General features: G+C 39.1%; 2 protein-coding genes across 9 annotated transcripts in view; one reads left to right on the plus strand and one right to left on the minus strand.

Annotated features, from left to right (window-relative positions):
* Positions 1-1,082, minus strand: part of acsbg2 (acyl-CoA synthetase bubblegum family member 2) — a 58,297-nt gene extending 57,215 nt beyond the window's left edge. Inside the window, exons 1-2 of the mRNA XM_061975810.2 lie at positions 710-1,082; positions 509-549 (exon numbers count right to left, since the gene is read on the minus strand). The gene's annotated coding sequence lies outside the window, so the exon portion shown is untranslated. The remainder of the gene's footprint in view (positions 1-508; positions 550-709) is intronic.
* Positions 1-20,000, plus strand: part of rfx2 (regulatory factor X, 2 (influences HLA class II expression)) — a 123,536-nt gene that overhangs the window by 60,573 nt on the left and 42,963 nt on the right. For 4 of the 8 annotated variants that reach the window (XM_061975812.2, XM_061975818.2, XM_061975811.2 and 1 more), the window contains exon 1: positions 399-604. The exons of 2 other annotated variants lie outside the window; for them this stretch is intronic. The gene's annotated coding sequence lies outside the window, so the exon portion shown is untranslated. Of the gene's footprint in view, positions 1-398; positions 605-880; positions 916-20,000 lie in introns of those variants that run through there. 2 more of the 8 variants (XM_061975817.2, XM_061975813.2) reach the window with 2 other exon arrangements.

Raw genomic sequence — 20,000 nt, forward strand, 5'->3', positions numbered from 1 at the left:
CATCCCAGTCGCTTCACACTCGGCTGCGAACCGATCCAGCGAGAGCTGAAGATCCTGGCCAGATGAAGCCATCAGGACCACATCATCTGCAAAAAGCAGAGACCTAATCCTGCAGCCACCAAACCAGATCCCCCTCAATACTGCATATTTTTGTTAATTTTACTGATACTATGTATCGAAGCAGCCTAGTCTGGCACTATCTCAAGTTGAACATATTATCAATATTCGACAAGAATGCCATATTTAATGTATATGTAATGGTCAGTGTGGATGATTTATTGCCCAACCAACCAATGAGAAGTCAATCATTATCCACTCTTTCCCTGGTAAAGACCGCCTCCCAGCTGGTTAAAAACGGGAGTTTTTTAAACGGACATAGGCGGGGCTTGTCATTTTAACCCCGCCCCCAGAGTCAAGCGGACCCTGACGTAGTCACTCCTGGGTAGCAACAGTTGCCTTGAGACCCCGTCGCGCCATAGTGACTGTAGCCGTGGAGACAGTTACTTACCAACGGGGAGCAACACTCAGCAACCGCAGCAGCAGCAGCATCTGGAGGTGACGGGGAGAGTGAAAAGACACAGGCACAACTTTCCTCCAAACTAAGGTGACTATATTTCTTTACAAGGCAGTTCTCGGAGAAGAGTGTGATGATGACATGGACGCCATGCTAACTCCATCGGGGCTATTTCCCCCTCAGAGCAGAACTTACCCGAGTTCAGACGCTGTTTCCATGTACCGGTTAGCTGATGCGTACGCCTTTAAAGCCAATGTCATCTTTGCAAAAATGGTCCTTTTCAACTCTTGCTGCTTGTTCTCGCCAGGACTGTTTTCGACATGACTTCCCACTTGTTGCTGTGTTGTGTGGAATATTTAAAGCGCTGCTAACTTAACACTTTTAGCTTCGTGGCTAACGTGGTAAGCATCGTCTTGTATGTTTATATGTGTGTGCGTGTTTGTATGGCGTGCTTTTGTTATCGGCAGCCATGTCCTGTCCGACCAACTTGAGCTGTGTTCCCCCCCTCTTAGTGGTTCTTAAGCAGGTGGTAGCAAAGCGAGCTAGCCTTAGCTCGGCTCCACTCAACAGTCCACCTCAAGTCGAACTTTGTTGTGTATCACTTGAGAAGAGCTGTGTTTACTTCCGCATTACTTCGACCCCACGCTAAGGCTAAGCAGATATGTGAGAAAAAACAGTCAGTGGCGGTGGGCGGGTCGATCCGAACATCGACACGAGGGCAGTGTTGGTATCGGGGTGATACAACAGTGATGAGCTAGATCAGGGGCGTCAAACTCCATTATAGATCGGGATGGGGGCCACATGGAGAAAAATCTACTCCCAAGTGGGCCAGCACGATAACTTAAAAATAAAGTCAACTTCAGATTGTTTTCTTTGTTTAAGAATAGAACACGCACAAATGTACAAATCATAATGTCGTTGTTTTTTTGTTTTTTACACTTACATGTTGCGGCTACAGATGTCCGATAATATCGGACTGCCGATATTATCGGCCGATAAATGCTTTAAAATGTAACATTGGAAGTTATCGGTATCGGTTTCAAAAAGTAAAATTTATGACTTTTTTAAAACGCCGCTGTACGGAGTGGTACACGGACGTAGGGAGAAGTACAGAGCGCCAATAAACCTTAAAAGGTACTGCCTTTGCGTGCCGGCCCAATCACATAATATTTACGGCTTTTCACACACACAAGTGAATGCCATGAATACTTGGTCAACAGCCATATAGGTCACACTGAGGGTGGCCGTATAAACAACTTTAACACTGTTACAAATATGCGCCACACTGTGAACCCACACCAAACAAGAATGACAAACACATTTCGGGAGAACATCCGCACCGTAACACAACATAAACACAACAGAACACTCTTTGCAGCACTAACTCTTCCGGGACGCTACAATATACACCTCCCTACACCCCCACCTCAACCCCGCCCACCTCAACCTCCTCATGCTCTCTCAGGGAGAGCATGTCCCAAATTCCAAGCTGCTGTTTTGAGGCATGTTAAAAAAAATAATGCACTTAGTGACTTCAATAATAAATATGGCAGTGCCATGTTGGCATGTTTTTCCATAACTTGAGTTGATTTATTTTGGAAAACCTTGTTACATTGTTTAATGCATCCAGCGGGGCATCACAACAAAATTAGGCATAATGTGTTAATTCCACGACGGTATGTATCGGTTGATATCGGAATCGGTAATTAATAGTTGGACAATATCGAATATCGGCAAAAAAGCCATTATCGGACATCTCTAGTTGCGGCTAACAGTATTTTATCTTTTTTTGTCGTTACTTATATTTTCTGAATAAATTATGTGATAATGTTCATCAGTCAACTCATTGGAGTTAATTTCCAATCTATCAAGATAAAAACATTATATCAAAATCAAATTACAGGACGTTATTTATGTAGTTTGATCATTTTCCTCGAATGGTGCACTAACATCATGTGGTTTTTTTTGTTTTTTGTTTTTTTTTACATATGCTATCTGTGTTGGCCCTGTGATGAGGTGGCGACTTGTCCAGGGTGTACCCTGCCTTCCGCCTGAATGCAGCTGAGATAGGCTCCAGCACCCCCGCGACCCCGAACGGGACAAGCGGTAGAAATTGGATGAATGGATGTAGTATCATCTACAAAAATACAAATAATTGCTATTGCAACATCTAGTGGACACATTTAGAACATCTGTTTCTTTCATTCAAAAATTTCGGCTAATTTTTATACTTAGCAAGCTCATCCCGCGGGCCAGATAAAACCTGTGTACGTTTGACACCCCTGAGCTAGATGTATGAATTCAGTTCTGCTTTATTTTTCTTCTTTTTTTTTTACAAATATTAGTTTAGTGGTTGTGTTGGTCATAGATGTTATATACCGGTGTTTGTTGATCATAGGTAACCATTGTTGAATCGCAAGCCCCCTTATAGGGCCGCCACAAAATATCTGTTTCCCAGCTGTGTTCCGTATGGGCCACAGTGGAACTCAGTTGTAATACACCTTTCCACCACCTGTGGCAGTAATGACAATAGGAAACAAGTTGTTATTTATACTTTCTGAATAAATTATGTGATAATTTTCATCAGTCAACTCATTGGAGTTAATTTCCAATCTATCAAGATAAAAAAAACAATATCAGAATCAAATTACAGGATGTTATTTATGTAGTTTGATCATTTTCCTCGACTGGTGCACAAACATCATGTGGTTTATTTTATTTTTTTATATATGCTATCTGTGTTGGCCCTGTGATAAGGGGCGACTTCTCCAGGGTGTACGCCGCCTTCCGCCCGAATGCAGCTGAGATAGGCTCCAGCGACCCCGAACGGGACAAACGGTAGAACGTGGATTAATGGATGTAGTGTCATCTACAAAGATACAAATAATTGCTATTGCAACATCTAGTGGACACATTTAGAACATCTGTTTCTTTCATTCCAGAATTTTGGCTCATTTTTATACTTAGCAAGCTCATCCCGCGGGCCAGATAAAACCTGTTCGTGGGCCTTTTCCGGCCTGCAGGCCGTACGGTTCACACCCCTGAGTTAGATATATGAATTCAGTTCTGCTTTCTTTTTCTTTTCTTTCTTTACAAATATTAGTTTAGTGGTTGTGTTGGTCATAGATGTTATATACCGGTGTTTCTTGATCACCGAAGGGAATAAGCGGTAGAAAATGGATGGATGGAGGTCACCATTGTTGAGTCGCGGGCCCCCTTATTGGGCCGCCACAAAATATCTGCTATATGATATATATCCCAGCTGTGTTCCGTATGGCCACAGTGGTACTCAGTTGTAATACACCTTTCCACCACCAGTCATAGTTTTGTTATTGGCATTTTGTCAACTCATTGGAGTTAATTTCCAATCTATCAAGATAAAAAAATTATATCAAAATCAAATTACAGGATGTTATTTTTGTAGTTTGATCTTTTTCCTCGACTGGTGCACTAACATCACATGGTTTATTTTTATTTTTTTACATATGCTATCTGTGTTGGCCCTGTGATGAGGTGGTGACTTGTCCAGGGTGTACCCCGCCTTCCGCCCGAATGCAGCTGAGATAGGCTCCAGCACCCCCGCGACCCAGAACGGGACAATCGCTAGAAAATGGATGGATGTAGTATTATCTACAAAGATACAAATAATTGCTATTAGTTTGCTCATTTTCTTCGACTGGTGCACTATTACCATGTGGTTTATTTTTTGTTTTTTAATAATAATAATTGCTATTGTGACATCGGTGGACACAGTTAGAACATCTGTTTCTTTCATTCAAAAATTTTGGCTCATTTTTATACTTAGCAAGCTCATCCCGCGGGCCAGATAAAACCTGTTTGCGGGCCGTACGGTTGACACCCATGAGCTAGATATATAAATTCAGTTCTGCTTTCTTTTTCTTCTTTTTTTACAAATATTAGTTTAGTGGTTGTGTTGGTCATAGCTGTTATATACCGGTGTTTCTTGATCATAGGTAACCATTGTTGAGTCGCGAGCCCCCTTATAGGGCCGCCACAAAATATCTGTTTCCCAGCTGTGTTCCGTATGGGCCACAGTGGTACTCAGTTGTAATACACCTTTCCACCGCCTGTGGCAGTAATGACAATAGCAAACAAACAGAACAAGTCTGGAGCTAGAGTCATAGAGTTTTGTTATTGGCAGCCATGTCCTGTTCAACCAACTTGAGTTGTGTTTCCCCCCCTAAGTGGTTCTTCAGCAGGCCTTAGCTCAGCTCCACTCAAAAGTCCACCTCAAGTCGAACTTTGTTGTGTATCACTTGAGAAGAGCTGTGTTTACTTCCGCATTACTTCGACCCCACGCTGAGGCTAAGCAGATATGTAAGAAAAAACAGTCAGTGGCGGTGGGCGGGTCGATCCAAACATCGACACAAGGGCAGTGTTGGTATCGGGGTAATACAAGAGTGATGAGCTAGATCAGGGGCGTCAAACTCATTATAGGTCGGGGTGGGGGGCACATGGAGAAAAATCTACTCCCAAGTTGGCCGGACTGGTAAAATCACGGCACGATAACTTTAAAAATAAAGACAACTTCAGATTGTTTTCTTTGTTTAAAAATAGAACAAGCACAAATGTACAAATCATAATGGTGTTTTTTTTTTTTTTTACACTTACATGTTGCGGTTAATAGTATTCTATCTTTTTTTGTCGTTATTTATACTTTCTGAATAAATTATGTGATAATGTTCATCAGTCAACTCATTGATGTTAATTTTCAATCTATCAAGATAAAACAAAATATCAAAATCAAATTACAGGATGTTATTTATGTAGTTTAATCATTTTCCTTGACTGGTGCACTAACATCATGTGGTTCATTTATTTATGTAGCACCATCTACAAAGATACAAATAATTGCTCTTGCGACATCTAGTGGACACATTTAGAACAGCTGTTTCTTTCATTCCAAAATCTCGGCTCATTTTTATACTTAGCAAACTCATCCCACGGGCCTGATAAAAACTTGTTCGACCCGCGGGCCGTACGTTTGACACCCCTGATCTAGATATATAAATTCAGTTCTGCTTTCTTTTTCTTTTTTTTATACACATATTAGTTTAGTGACCCGCCACCCCAAAAGGGACAAGCGGTAGAAAATGGATGGATGGGTTGTGTTGGTCATAGATGTTATATACTGGTGTTTCTTGATCATAGGTTACCATTGTTGAGTCGCGAGCCCCCTTATAGGGCCGCCACAAAATATCTGTTTCCCAGCAGTGTTTCGTATGGGCCACAGTGGTACTCAGTTGTAATACACCTTTCCACCACCTGTGGCAGTAATGACAATAGCAAACAAACAGAAGAATTCTGGAGCTAAAGTCATAGTCGTTTCTTGAGCGCAAAAATTATGACGAGAGTGGTGAATTTTCATTTGCTCCTAAATTTTATTGACACTTATGTAAGAAACATATTTGTTAATAGTTTAGTTCATTATTTTTGCACAACATAATTGTATGTAAATGTATTGTTTATTGGTTATTTATGAGTCTCTTCTTATGCAGTATATTTGGTTAGTACTTATTTTTCTAATCAGCTTGACACAAGACTAAGGTTTTTGTGTTAATTAAACAATAGTATTTGTCATTAACACATGGTTTCATATCATTTGACAAGGTTGTAAACTGTAAGTATGTTATATATAATTTTTGAATACGATTAAAATCAAGAGTAAGATGACCAAATCAGTGTTAATTTTGAGTGAGCCCTGGGCCCCTCTTTAGTGGAAAAGTTGTGCCCTGTACTAGTATGGAGGTTAAATTGGGTCTTTATTACAGAAGCTTAATTTGGACATTGAAATTTACTTAATTTTTGTGTTTGAATTTTGTGAACACATTTTTTTTACACCAATTTCACTGTATAAAAATGTGTGTTAAAATCTCTTTATTAAATACAGCGTTTTAAAATTCAGTGAATGAAAATTCAGTGTACTGTATAAAAAATTAGGCGTACGAAATTTCGGTGTAAAAAATTCAGTGCAGAAATATTTGTTGCTATGGTGGGCAATTTGTGTTTATTACGAAAGCTTTAGTTGGACACTGAATTTATGTAACTTAATTTTTTGCATTTGAATTTTGTGAACTGAATTTTTTTTACATAAAGTTATGCAGACAATTTCATTTAAAATATGTGAGCAAAATGTGTGTGTTTAAAAAATCTGTTTGTTGAAATACATGTTTCGAAATTCAGTGTGTAAAAAATCAGTGTAAAAAAATCAGTGTAAAAATATGGGTTGCTTCACTAAAAGAGACCACACCAATCAGAGCGTGTTGTACAGTATCGTGGCCACTGATTGGCTCAGCCTCAGGAAGCATTACTGTACTGGATTAAAAGAGTGTAATTTAGTAAAGGGTGTTATTTCACATCTAGAAGGCTCTCATAATGTTAAAAAAATATTTAGAAGGTCGTAAACATGTTTTTTGTGCTTTAGCTACGAAAATATTAGAGTTATGATTAATGAGTAATACTTCATGGAAATGTGTTTATCGGGGTCATGTCTAGAACGAATTAACAGTGATGAACATGGAACGACTAAAGTTAGTTATGGATATGGCCTTAAATTTATATTGCGATGTATATTGCAGCCTCTTGCGATAACTATATGTTTCACAATACATTATTTGGTATATAAATGATAGTAGAAGCATTTCAAAAGGGGTAACAAAGTCTCCTAATTTGGCTGCTGGCGTATGCAGTAACATATTGAGTCATTTCCAGTTGTATCATTTTGTCAAAATTGAAAGGCTCCGCGACCCAGAGAGAGACAAGCGGTACAAAATTGATAGATGGATATTATAAATCTACTTGCTAATTTACGTTAACATCTGGTTACTTTCTGTTTTTAACATAGTTCTATCTACACTTCTTTTAAAATGTGAAAAGGTACTACCGGTATTCTGATGTTGTTGTTTTTTACTTTACATTCGTTTTGGGCGTTACGACAAAAGTCGGTATCGTTCCATTACGAAGTAGTTATGAGGTATACCAAAATTTTGGTAAAACTTTTTACTACAACCTAATCATATGAAATTTAAAATACCACGGTACATTGTCCTATATTGTTGTATTACCGGTAAATATCGATAATTTTTTCACAAATAATTATTTTGTTGCACATTCTGTAATTATTTGTGTGCCTAAAATATTTCTCCTGTTTTATTCTGATTACATTCATTTTCAACAACTTTAAATGCAAAGAAAATATTCAATGTTCTTGAACAATATCAAGTTAACAGTGACACAGTGATTACTGGGTATCAGAGCGATACCAAAGTTTGTAGTATTGCCCACCTCTACCAGTCAAATACTTATTACCGTATTTTCCGCACTATTAGCTGCACCTAAAAACCACAAATTTTCTCAAAAGCTGACAGTGCGGCTTATAACCCGGTGCGCTTTATATATGGATTAATATTAAGATTCATTTTCATAAAGTTTAGGTCTCGCAACTACGGTAAACAGCCGCCATCTTTTTTCCCCGTAGAAGAGGAAGCGCTTCTTCTTCTACGGTAAGCAACCGCCAAGGTAAGCACCCGCCCCCATAGAAGAGGAAGCGCTTCTTCTTCTACTGTAAGCAACCACCCGCCCCCGTAGAAGAAGAAGCCCCCGGATATTGCGTTTCATTTCATTTGTGTGTTTACATCTGTAAAGACCACAAAATGGCTCCTATTAAGAGACACGCGTACAACGCAGAATTCAAACTAAAGGCAATAAGTCACGCAGTAGAACACGGAAATAGAGCAGCAGCGAGAGAATTGAACATAAATGAATCAATGGTGCGTAGGTAGAGGAAGCAACAAGATGACAGAGAGACAGCGCCGGACGACATACGCCAACATCTGCCAGTGGATTGTAAATGCCTGGGCGGATATATCGGTCTCAACTGTGGTCCGAGCTTCCGGAAGGCAGGATTCACGGAACTGCTGGACAACAACAGCGACATTGACTCTGATGACTTCGACGAGACGGAGCCGGCCATTTTGGATGCCGTATTCGCCCAACTTTTTAATTCAGACACTGAAGAAGAATTCAAGGGATTTATGGATGAGGAATAATTTCAGAAAGTGAGCTTTAAATGTTTATTTTGTGTGTTGTGTGACATTAACGTTCGAGCAACGTTGAGTTATTGATGTTGCTATTGCTCTGCACTAATTTTAGTGTTACTATTTTTGTGATTGCACATTTGCACATTACATTTTGGGGGTGAACAGAGTTGTTAGAACGCTGGTTTGTAATATATTATTAAAGTTTGACTGACCTATCTGACTGTTTTTTTTACATTCCCTTTAGCGCAGCGTAGGCGCGGCTTATAACCCGGGGCGGCTTATAGGTGAACAAAGTTTTGAAATATGCCATTCATTGAAGGTGCGGCTAATAACCCGGGGCGGCTTATAGTGCGGAAAATACGGTACTCACAATTTTAATAGAGGTTGGTGGTGGGTGCGTCATTCCAAATATCAAAAGTGTCAAACCATTGAATCCCAATAGATGAGATTAGATCGTGTTACCTATAATTATTATTATTATTGTTGATATCTTTGTTGTTCAAACTTTTGCATTGCTGATAGTGTCATATTTTGTATATTCTTATATTATTCACACCAATGACATCATTACATCTATTTTAGTCTCTTGAGCCCCTCTATGAATATAGAAATTACAAAAAACTAATTAACCAATGAGAATATGCAGAATATATATTTTAGAAACATACATATTGAATTTGTTCAATATTTTGTAATTCATTTTAAGCTAAACACTCCAATAGTGGACCGCACCATGATGTTGCCTTCTGTTAATTAGACTTCATACATAAACACAATAAAAAGGTTTATTTGGAAATACACATGCAAGAAAAAAGAGACGCATTATGAATCGTGTTCAGTTATATTTAATACCACTTATTGAACTCAGTTATTTTGTTAATTATAAAATACACATATGTGAAAGACTTGTAATAGGAAAGGCACAACGTCTTCCAGAGAAAAGGAAGGGAAGAAAAAGCGATACCTCAAGTTCCGATAAATTTTCTTAAAATAATCAATTAATTGATGAAGCCCATGTTGGTGCGATTAAAAAGTGATTAGCGCACATTCCTAGACATGCACTTTGGGGCTAAGCCTCCCTATCCTTCAATTCCAGTGACAACCTTGGTTCACAGACAGAAACTCACCTCAGGGAATAAATCACAATACACTCAGGGGGTTCTGGGGGCTAAAAGCCAAAGGATTTGAATGAAAGCCAATTGTAGTTTCTGCTTTTGTTTTGTTATTTTGCACTACTGGCTTTAGTTTGTTCAAAAGATCATTTTATTATTTTGTTGATATTGTCTTATGTTTTATTTACAGTATACACACATAGTTGATACAATATTTGTTAGTACAAATATTTTTGTTGTTTGCCAAAATATTTTTACTCTGAATGTAATCAAGATCAACATACCATTTATTCGGTATCCAGAATGTGCAGTATTGTCCACCCCTAGCTTTTGTATCACAGCTAGGTGGCGCTATGACTTGCCTCCCCAATGCTCACATGTTTTTTACATTACAATTCTAAATATTTTTATGTTTCGACATAAGTTAATTCAAACTTCAATGAAACAAAGGAAGCATGTGTTCATCTGGATGTGAGGGCACAATACCCAGACCTACAGTAAATATTCCAAATTGTGCCCGAACAAATCAATAATGCAATGTTAAGGATAATTTAACCTAAAAATACATAAAGCTACATAGGTTTCTTGCATTGAGCAAATAAAACACAATACTAAGTCAAATTCATTGTGTGTTAAACATACTTGGCCCATAAAACTAATACTGATTATGAATTTATACCCTTCAGGATTTTGAGATGTAGCAATCTCGCTACTCCATGCAAATTTAACCAATTCCTGCAAATTATGCACGACCTTGCAGCTTTGTCCAATCGCCACAACTTCCGTGCACGATTTAGCCAATTGATTGATTTTCACCAGTCTGATTTGTCCCTGAGTTGCACTTAAATGCGCACATCAAATGTCTAACCAATGTAATGTGACCCAACTCTTATGTTTGTTTTGTATAGACAAACCAGGAACAGCAACATCTAACAATATCTTGACTCATTATCGCTCTAACCGGACAAGTCTCACTCTCATATTTTACTCATAGCTCCGACCTTCTTCTGGTTCCCCTATACAGGACTATGCTTTCTGGGTAATGTAATATTTAACATTAAGTATGTTCATGTCCTTAATTCCTTGTTTACATTGACAGAGATGTGGACGTGTGATGATATTCATCGCCTCTCATTTACCAACAATAGGTAGTGCTCGATATTTCAACAATTTTCACAAACACAAACAAAAGTTTGCAATCAACAAGCACTTATCAACCTTAAAACATACACGGACAGAATGCACTCTGGACAATAAGGAAAACCTTTAGTGGTGTTTGTTTTTATGATACAGTAATTTGACAGTGGATACAGAGAATGTGCTTTTAATGCCATTTAGTGTCTATTAGTAAGTTAGGTTGTATCACTTTGTGGTAACAAAACATCAACAATTGATTTTTGAACAATGCACACGTTTGTGTTCAAATAAAGCAAATTTGTTGAAACACTGCTCTTTTTGGCATCAAGGTAACAAAGAACACTTAAAGCATCAATAACAAATTGGAAAATCACACGCTGATGCAGAAATTGTAAATTAATACGCCTTCAGCCATCAAAACATTTGCCACAGCTTCTTGAAAATGATGCTGTGTAATCATTCAACCCCAGTCCTTGTGGGACTAAATCAGTCCCAATGGACCGTCAAGGTTTATACCTTTTTTGGGACGAAATGTGTTTCAAAACTGTTAAAAGAAAAAAAAAAAGTACATTGATGTAATGGTACAAAATTCATTTTTTTTATTGGTTTTACAATCTGGCTTCTTGCCAGGCTTTTACTTTGTACATACCTCACTTCCCCCTCTGGGAGTCTGTTCTGCTTGTCTCCAGGGGGACAGTAATTCTAATGAAGGATCTTTTCAGAGACAGCTGTCAGGTGCTCGGTCATTTGTAATGCTGCTTAGCACTGAAGCATCAAGAAGAGTCTTTACAGCATGAACGTGCATCTAATTAGGCCCCACTCTGCAGAGCTGAAAACTTTCAAATGTGTATTGTATTACCATAAAATGTACTTAATTCATGCATCCAGAGTTTTTTATGAGAACTTTATTGACTAATATGCAATAAAATGTTTTCATTGCATGTCATATGTCAGGCAAGCATCAAAGAGCCCCCCCCCCCACACACACACACACACACACGCACATCATACACTAAAACAAATGGTTGCAAAGTAAATCCGTAACCCCAACCTCCAGTTTGAGTGACATTGTTATGTTTACATGGCAACTTGACATACAAATACACCCAAGTTGTGGGGGAAAAAATGCAGTGCAAAATGTTATTCTTTTCAATGGCAGTTTTAATCAGGTTATTTTCATCTCACTTTGTGGTAGAAGCGCATACTTCTGGCTTGCAGTGGCAGGCCAGAAAGAAAAGACGTTTGAATAGGAGAATTAGTGGGATGCTGAATGCAGTTGATGTATTCCTTTGCACTCATTATGAAAATACCACAAACGTTCTTTGTTTTCCCCTAAAGTCACCGCTTCACTTCAGTGTAACCTTTTACGTTTGTTTTAAGGTACATTTATGCTGTCATTTGCAAACAATTACACACCTTCTTTAGGCCTGTTAGTCCCTTTTTTGTGTACATGCTTGTCGCACACCTACAGGAACTGTGTGCTGGTCAGAACCGTGTGTTTGTGTTGTAAAGTCTTCAGATGGACAGCTGCATTGGTCTCTTGGACAGTGGGTGACCTGTCACAGCTTTTGGTCACATGATCTGTATAAGGTCGTGCTTGTGTGTGTGTTTTGGTGGTGCCGTATTTAGCTGATCTTGATGAGGCCTGCAGCGGCCCCAGGGAGAAATGCTCGGTCCACTCTCCTACTTACAGATATAGTCATGGACAGGGTCAGTGTCATCGGTATCATTGCTGCTGTTTGCACTTGATTGTGATAACGCAACATTGCATTTACCCGCTGATGTGCTTATTCATGCACTCTTTGCTGTCTGATATGGACTTATGATTAATGGGATTTCCCATAACTTAAGTCAATTGCATGTCAGGGAACCACAGAGCAAAGAGAGTCTGAGTAGAGAATGCCTTGTGGGGCTTGTTAAGTGGAAATTAGTAGTGGAATCATTCATAATCCCTATGTGAGACAAAAACACATATGTCGTTCTCTTTTTTGTGGGTTCCAAATTGTTAAATACGTCTCGTACTCGACGGTTAACCATGTACCTAATGGGAGTTATCTGTTCCGCCTATAAAGCACTCTAAAAAATCTCAAAATACTACATTTACATGCTGTGACCTGCATTTTAACAAGTATTAGCGACATTGTTGTATAACACCGAGGAACAATTTTTAGTAACATGGTGCATTGTTTAACGAGAGGTAACGACAAGTTTATGCAGCTACTGACATAATGAGCTGCTGCTGCTTCGCCTTTGAGTTGGTAAAAGTTTGTGCTCGATCGTAAATCATGCCTCTCACCTGTATAGTACAGAGTTTTATAGTAGAAATTTGACACTTGATTTATACCTAAAGACATTGCTATGAAGATGCGAAAAGATGCTCGTTTTTGCCCACCATTTTTTTTTCTGAGGAGTGAGGATTATGATGAAGTCATCATCTAAATGGACAAAACCAGTTTCGTGCTAAAAAGCCGACATTGGACAGTAAGTGATTGTTTTATTATGTTTGTAATTTGTACTTCTTGTTTAGCATTTAGCACTACTGCTGCATGATGCTTAGTGTTTCACTAAATCATGATCTGCTTATCACTTAGCGTCTAAAACCTGTAGCTCATTCTCTGTATTTTCATGTACAAAAGGATAACGTTTTGGATCATCATTTGTCCCAAAGTAGTTGTCGTTGGCACTTATAATTTTTGCCATGATTAGTAGTTGTAGTAGTTGGTGTTAAAGGAAAAAACGAAAGTTGCAATGTCCTCTGTGAAATCAGTGCACTGCCAAAATGTTCAGATAATACTTAAAATAACCAAATATGGTAAATATTACATGGTAATATTGATGTGCCTTTTACCACCGTATATACTTACAGCTTGTATATAAAATGTTGTTGGAGGTATTTTGATGTTTTTTAGAGAACTAATAGGGGGAATTGATTAAATCCCCACTAGCCACCCACTGCTAGCGGTTTTTTATGATAAAAAGAGAAAGACTTGTTCTTATCTCACATAGGGATTGTGAGTGATTGTAAATTTCCAAAAAAGTGAATTTGACATTTTTAATAGGGCTGTCATTTAATAGGATTTCCTAGTCAAATCTGATTTGGTAGATTTTGCCTATGGTTGGCGATCAGTTGAATTTATGGCATTTTTTAAGAGAAATAAACAGATTATGTAGTAAAGTATACTGACTGGTCTCCAGGTATCAGGAACTTGTACATATACGTGAATATTTATTATAATATTTATTTATTTATTTATTTATTTATTACCTATATAAGTAATACGGTCTTTCATTAAAGTGAACAAAGTAAAGGTCAACTTTTCCATTAAAAAAGAAAAGGCTAAGCCACAGTTTGTGAGCAGCACCTATAGAGGACATCAAACTGACCAAATAGGGGAAGTAAAAGTCGTAACAAAGTTTCTGTATGTGAACTAGTGGAAGGATGATTACCTTTTTCAAGAGTAGAGTTACACCTCCAGGGCGAGGCGGTGTGTCCGGTTTCCAATTTCCGTCGAGTTTCATCTGGACTGTGACGGTGGGAGTCAGCCAGCCACAGGTGCACGATGGCCTGGTGAGCTCAGAGTCTGATAGCAGCACGTCCCGACGAGCTGCTGTTTGTGTGAAAACAATTTTCTTTTTATATCATAAGCTTCGTCCCACCTCCAAAAGACATGCACCTGGGGATAGGTTGATTGAGTGTCACTGTCGGTCTATCTTATTTGGCCCTATGATGAGGTGGCGACTTGACCAGTGTGTAGCCCGCCTTCGCCCCGAATGCAGCTGAGATAGGCTCCAGCACCCCCCGCGATCGCGAAAGGGACAAGCGGTAGAAAATGGATGGGATGGATAATAAGAGATCTGAGAGGACAAAATGCGGCAAACGATTTTAGAGACGTGACGTCACACCAGGAAGCAGCGACCGCTCAGAGGAAGTCTGAAGTGCCAGTCGAAACTAAGATTTATTTCTCACACTCTAAAAACTATTTGTCTTCACACTAGAATGGTTTTCTAATATTTAAAGAATACATAATGAACACAATCAATCTATCCTCCCACACACCTGCTGTACGTGTGTGGGCCTCAGCAGTTATTAACTCACCCTAAAGTGGGAGGGAATATCAATATCAAAGGATTCGACTGTGAGGTTGATAGTCGAATCAGACTTCTCTGAATCGAATCGTCAAATTTGAAGACAGCCCGTGTGTTTAATCATGGCAGTTTCACAATTTAAAGTAAACTGGTTTAAAAACAAAACAAAAACACCTTTCTGGGACTGTTTCATGAGAATCCACGGAAATTGTTCACTTGATACAAGTTATTTTTCAAATTATCGTGGTTTTAACTTCCTAGGATACGAAGCAACAAATCCTGTTATATGACAAAAAAACACGTTGACAGTGACTGGCACATACGCTGCGGCAGCAAGTCGAAACTCGAAATGAAATGTTTTTCAGTTCGTCTCTCCTGTCTGCATGTGTATCATCGGGAGGATTCTTTGCATTCCACCTGTTTGTAGCGTGGCTACACAACTGCTAATTAAATTTCCTGCCACAAACAGCAGACAAGTCGGTGACATTTGCATTACAATGACCATTGCCTCCCCCTCCTTCTGGCAGGGATAACTGCAGCCCCCCCATCCGTTCCCTACTTTTCCTTTCTTCTGGAGTATTGTTTTACTTTGTAAAACTTGCAGTAAAGTAATTCAGTATGAGACGTAGACCCAGACTATAGTTTTCAAACTGTTCCTTTATGTTTCAGGAACTCTTTCGTATTTAGAAGCAAGAGCAAAAGAGACCTTTTCTTGCTTTGGAAAAACCCAGATGCAGTCCAACTCTCAATGCTTCTTTCTTTTTGGTAACATCACTACCAACCTTCTTCTTACATAACTGCTTCTAGAGACAGAGAATATAATAATCATTGTGGGTCAATATAAAAAAAAAGCTGTCATTTAAATGTACTGTGAGAGAAATTAGGGAGAATTTGGTGTCTCTTTGAGACTGGATAGAAGTTTAACATTATTCACATTGTCACCTCCATAGTCACCTAAACATCTTTTTGCAGTACGTTCTTATGAACACTGTCATGTAGGAGCACCTGTTCCATCTTTAATCGGATGGTAATTAATACTGCTTTTCGGTGTAAGACTTGATGATTAAAAACACATCATTCCTTTGGCTGTTGGCACCGGAAAGATGACTTCAAACCCTGCTGTCTTTGCAGGCAGCATGGCCCCACTTTTTATCATCAGGGTTTTCTGGAACTGCTGAGCTGCTAAGGATGAACATTGCAACAAGTGTTGGGAATGTTCAAAGTGTGAATATATAAATGTTTTGCCATTAAAGTTAATTGGTGCACACACTTTGTGATGTAGTTTTTTTAAAATGCAAACCCGTGTGAGAGGCTGTGATTTCACAATTTTTTTTTCTCAGTCTATCTCCATTCATTATTACAATATGTCAACTAGTGAGAGGGAAGTTAGGGTGTGGTGGGTGGTCACTCAGGTTAGCGTTAGTAATCTGGAAACGGTTGGAAGTGGTACAGTGTTGGGGTTGTAAGTTGCTAGAGTAGATGGGCAAACGCACAGTCGCCATAGCAACAGTTTGATCGGGCTGTGGCTTTTAGGCCTGCAGCGCGCGTGGTGACGGAGTGGACAGGTTGCGCTGATGACCTGAGGTGTGGGGGATGCTTGAATCAGACTGACTCTATCTCTCTTGCACTCTCTACCTCTCTCTGCCATCTGCACCCCTAAGAGCCACTTTGATTGGATTAGCCATGAATTAATGAGACAGGCTTGAAGACCAGCCTCTGTTGTGGAAATCTGTTATCATATCTTTATGCACCGTTTATGTCAGCATGTGTGCGTGTGTGTTCACTCGCAGGCCCCAACTGTAATCTTGATTTATTGAACGACGACCGGTACATGGAATTCCCAATTACACAAAGTTGTCATCAGCAACCTGTTGCTAATCTCCACTATGAAACGTGTGTCTGCTGTCTCTTCATGGCCCCCTGTTGATCTCGGCATTCAAATTCAGCAAGTGTCTCTTGTGGTTTAAGCTAAAACAACAATGTTATGTAGTTATTTGGGAGGGAAAGCACTGCTCTCTTCAAACTGTTGGACTATTCTCCCTTCTGAAAGTAACTTTGAAAAGCTCTCACTTGGCTTGGTTTTGTTTTGAGTTGGCATGAATGTAAAGCAACCTTGAAGAATAGACTGTTTCACACTTGATGACTTAAACATTCTTCCAGCCTCCCACCACCAAAGCGAGCGTCTCATCCTGTCCTCTTCAATCAAGTCTAAAGCAGCACAAAGTCCACACATTTCTTAATAATAGCACCACAGGAATAGCTCTGTGTCCCCCTGTGTCTGAAATTAATAGCTTACATAGTGTTTATTGTTGTAAGTTTCTACTTAGCGTGAGATGGAGGGATCAGGTGGGGGATGGCATTGTTTGGTTTGGGAAGTATTCTGTTGGTTGCATAGCAACAGGCTCCTGGAAACGGGAGTGGACGGTGTTGCCACTAGCAACGGTTGTTGCTCTGCAAACAATGTGAGCCAGTGCAAACACGAGCCAAGACTGTGAGCTCCTGCATTTAATTGAACATCTGTATGTGTTTTTCCCTGATTGAGTCCTGTTAGAGTTTCAACTGTCAAAGGCGCATGTTCAAATCTTGTTTGTATTGTTCACATTATGGGCTGGATAATTAGTGACCCTTTTAAAAGGTTCTGAATACTCTCTTTTTTTTAATTAATATTTTATAGCAGCTTTTAAAACTCAGGTATACCTCTTAAGGCATTTGGTTGTCATCTGGTATCAGTATGAACAAGACTCAGGGCTTCCTAAGAAAACCCTGTTGATTATGTGAGTGTGTTTGTGGAATCAAGGTGTCTCTGGGCTGGAGGCGTTGAGGCCTAACCCTAAACAGCAGGGTGTCCAGAGTAGCATTTTGCAGTCATGTTCTTTATATCCTGCTGTGTTGTACCTTTGTGTGTTTTAGAGCTGCTAGTTGGAAGTTTGAGTGACTTTTAACCTTCTGTGACAGCGAGTAGAAATACTTCCCTTTGCTTCTGTTTTTCCTTTTCAAACACATTTGGCACACTTCATTACATACCTATTAAAGTCACACTTTTAATAATTGGTTTAATTGTTTTGAGCACGATCCAATCTGCTCATAAAGAAGGTTTTGGGCTTAAGCGACCTTCTCTATTTGAAATGACCAGTCTAAAGATAAACAACGGATGTTTTTTTGCAAGTGTATTTCTACCTTGGCTGACACTTCTTTGACAAATTCCTATCCTTAGCAACTTCAAGCAGTGCAGAAGTTCTTAAAGTGACCCATCTACGGTAACAGATATTTCTTAATAGAGGTCCGAAATAATAATTGAAGATATTTACACAAATGATAATTTGGGCTTTACTTGTTTCGAGACTGTGTTATGTTGTTGTTGTTTTTAGATTGACTCACACAGTAATTTCAACATCGGCCTCTGTCAGTGTGTTAGTCATCGCCTGATTCTGCAGAAAAGCCCGTGGTGTCACGCCCACATGTATTGTTGTTCGTTCTTGAAGAAGACAGTACTTCCCTTCTATACTCACTGACGGTTTGAAAATATTATGAGTCTGTCCCTTTCTTTCCTGTCTACCTTGTTTTTATAGTACATTTTTATAATAGTTTAGTAGTAATTTTATGATAGTTGAGCTATTGTTTATTGGGCGGAAGTAATTGTAAACCATTCTGCGTTGATGTGAGTATACACTGTCCATGACCACGACAATCAAACGAAATCAACCCTGTGATGGTCCACCTTCTTATCAAGTGTGAGACTGAAATGTGCAGTGTGTCCATGATTTTAAAGATTGAAATTAAACCTCTTTGTTTCACAGTTCAGGGTTTCCCCTAAACTGCCAAGATACCTGTGGCGGTGGGTAGGGCTGGGCTATATATTGAGTTTGTAAGATATATCGATATATTTTTAAACAAGATATGAATTAAGAGAATATCCATGGATGGATGAATGAATTAAGAAAATATCGTAATATCGGTACAATTTATTTCACGTCAAAATGACCAAACACCGCTTATTTGTTGTGTTCCTTGTTCTCCCCCGCTTCCCGCTCCCTCTCAAAACTCCATGGGCTACCAAACCCCTAAGATTAGAGCAAAACATTACGGACAGGCCAATCAGAGGCAAGATAGGGCGGGTCATCGAACCAGGAAGGGAAATCACAACAGACATTCACATCCCAAATGACGACGAGAGAGTCGGAGAAGAGAAGAGGGAATTTTCAAGCGGGCGATTCATATATTAAAAAAACTAGTGGAAGATGGCAGAGGGATTCTCTTCCTTAGATTTTTGTTGTAGCGATGTAGACGACGTCCTGGAAACCCACAATGCGTCTACTTGGCCACATTTGGACAAATGTATGCGTCTGGATAAAACATTTGAGTTGTTTACCATAAACGGCCAACGAGCAGACAGACTTAAAAAACGGGTTTAAAAAGTGACTGTTGCGTAGAGCTGGGCGATATGGCCTTTTATTAATATCTCGATATTTTTAGGCCATGTCACGATACACGATATATATCTCGATATTTTACCTTAGCCTTGAATTAACACTTGATGCATATAATCACAGCAGTATGATGATTTTATGTGTCTACATTAAAACATTCTTGTTCATACTGCATTAATATATGCTCATTTTAAACTTTCATGCAGAGAGAGAAACCACAACTAAGTCAATTTACCAATACTGTATTTATTAAACAGCTATTAAGCAGTGGCACAAACATTCATGTCATTTCCAAAACAGAAAGTGCAAGATTGTCAGAGACATTTTAAAACAAGTTATTTGTGCACTTTTGTGCATGATGTCACTAAGATGACATATCAAAACAATACTAAATTAAAGTGCACTTTTTGTACAGAACGCACAAGATATTTCATTAACTGTCAAATAAAAATGAGCTGCATAATAGGAAATCAAATAGTGTATGTCCTTCACTATGTGGTAGGTTCCTGCGGACGTTATCTCCTTCTGTTGTTGACTACTTTTTTCATACGGTGTTGATGTGTGAAATGGATGACGCCAGGCTCAATTGGGTCAGTGCTGGTTGCCTCGGCATTTTGTTGGTGTGGTACCGAACGGAGATGTTGACATGCAGAGTTTCAAGCAC

This window comes from Nerophis lumbriciformis, linkage group LG14 (assembly GCF_033978685.3).
Source record: "Nerophis lumbriciformis linkage group LG14, RoL_Nlum_v2.1, whole genome shotgun sequence".
NCBI lineage: Eukaryota > Metazoa > Chordata > Actinopteri > Syngnathiformes > Syngnathidae > Nerophis > Nerophis lumbriciformis.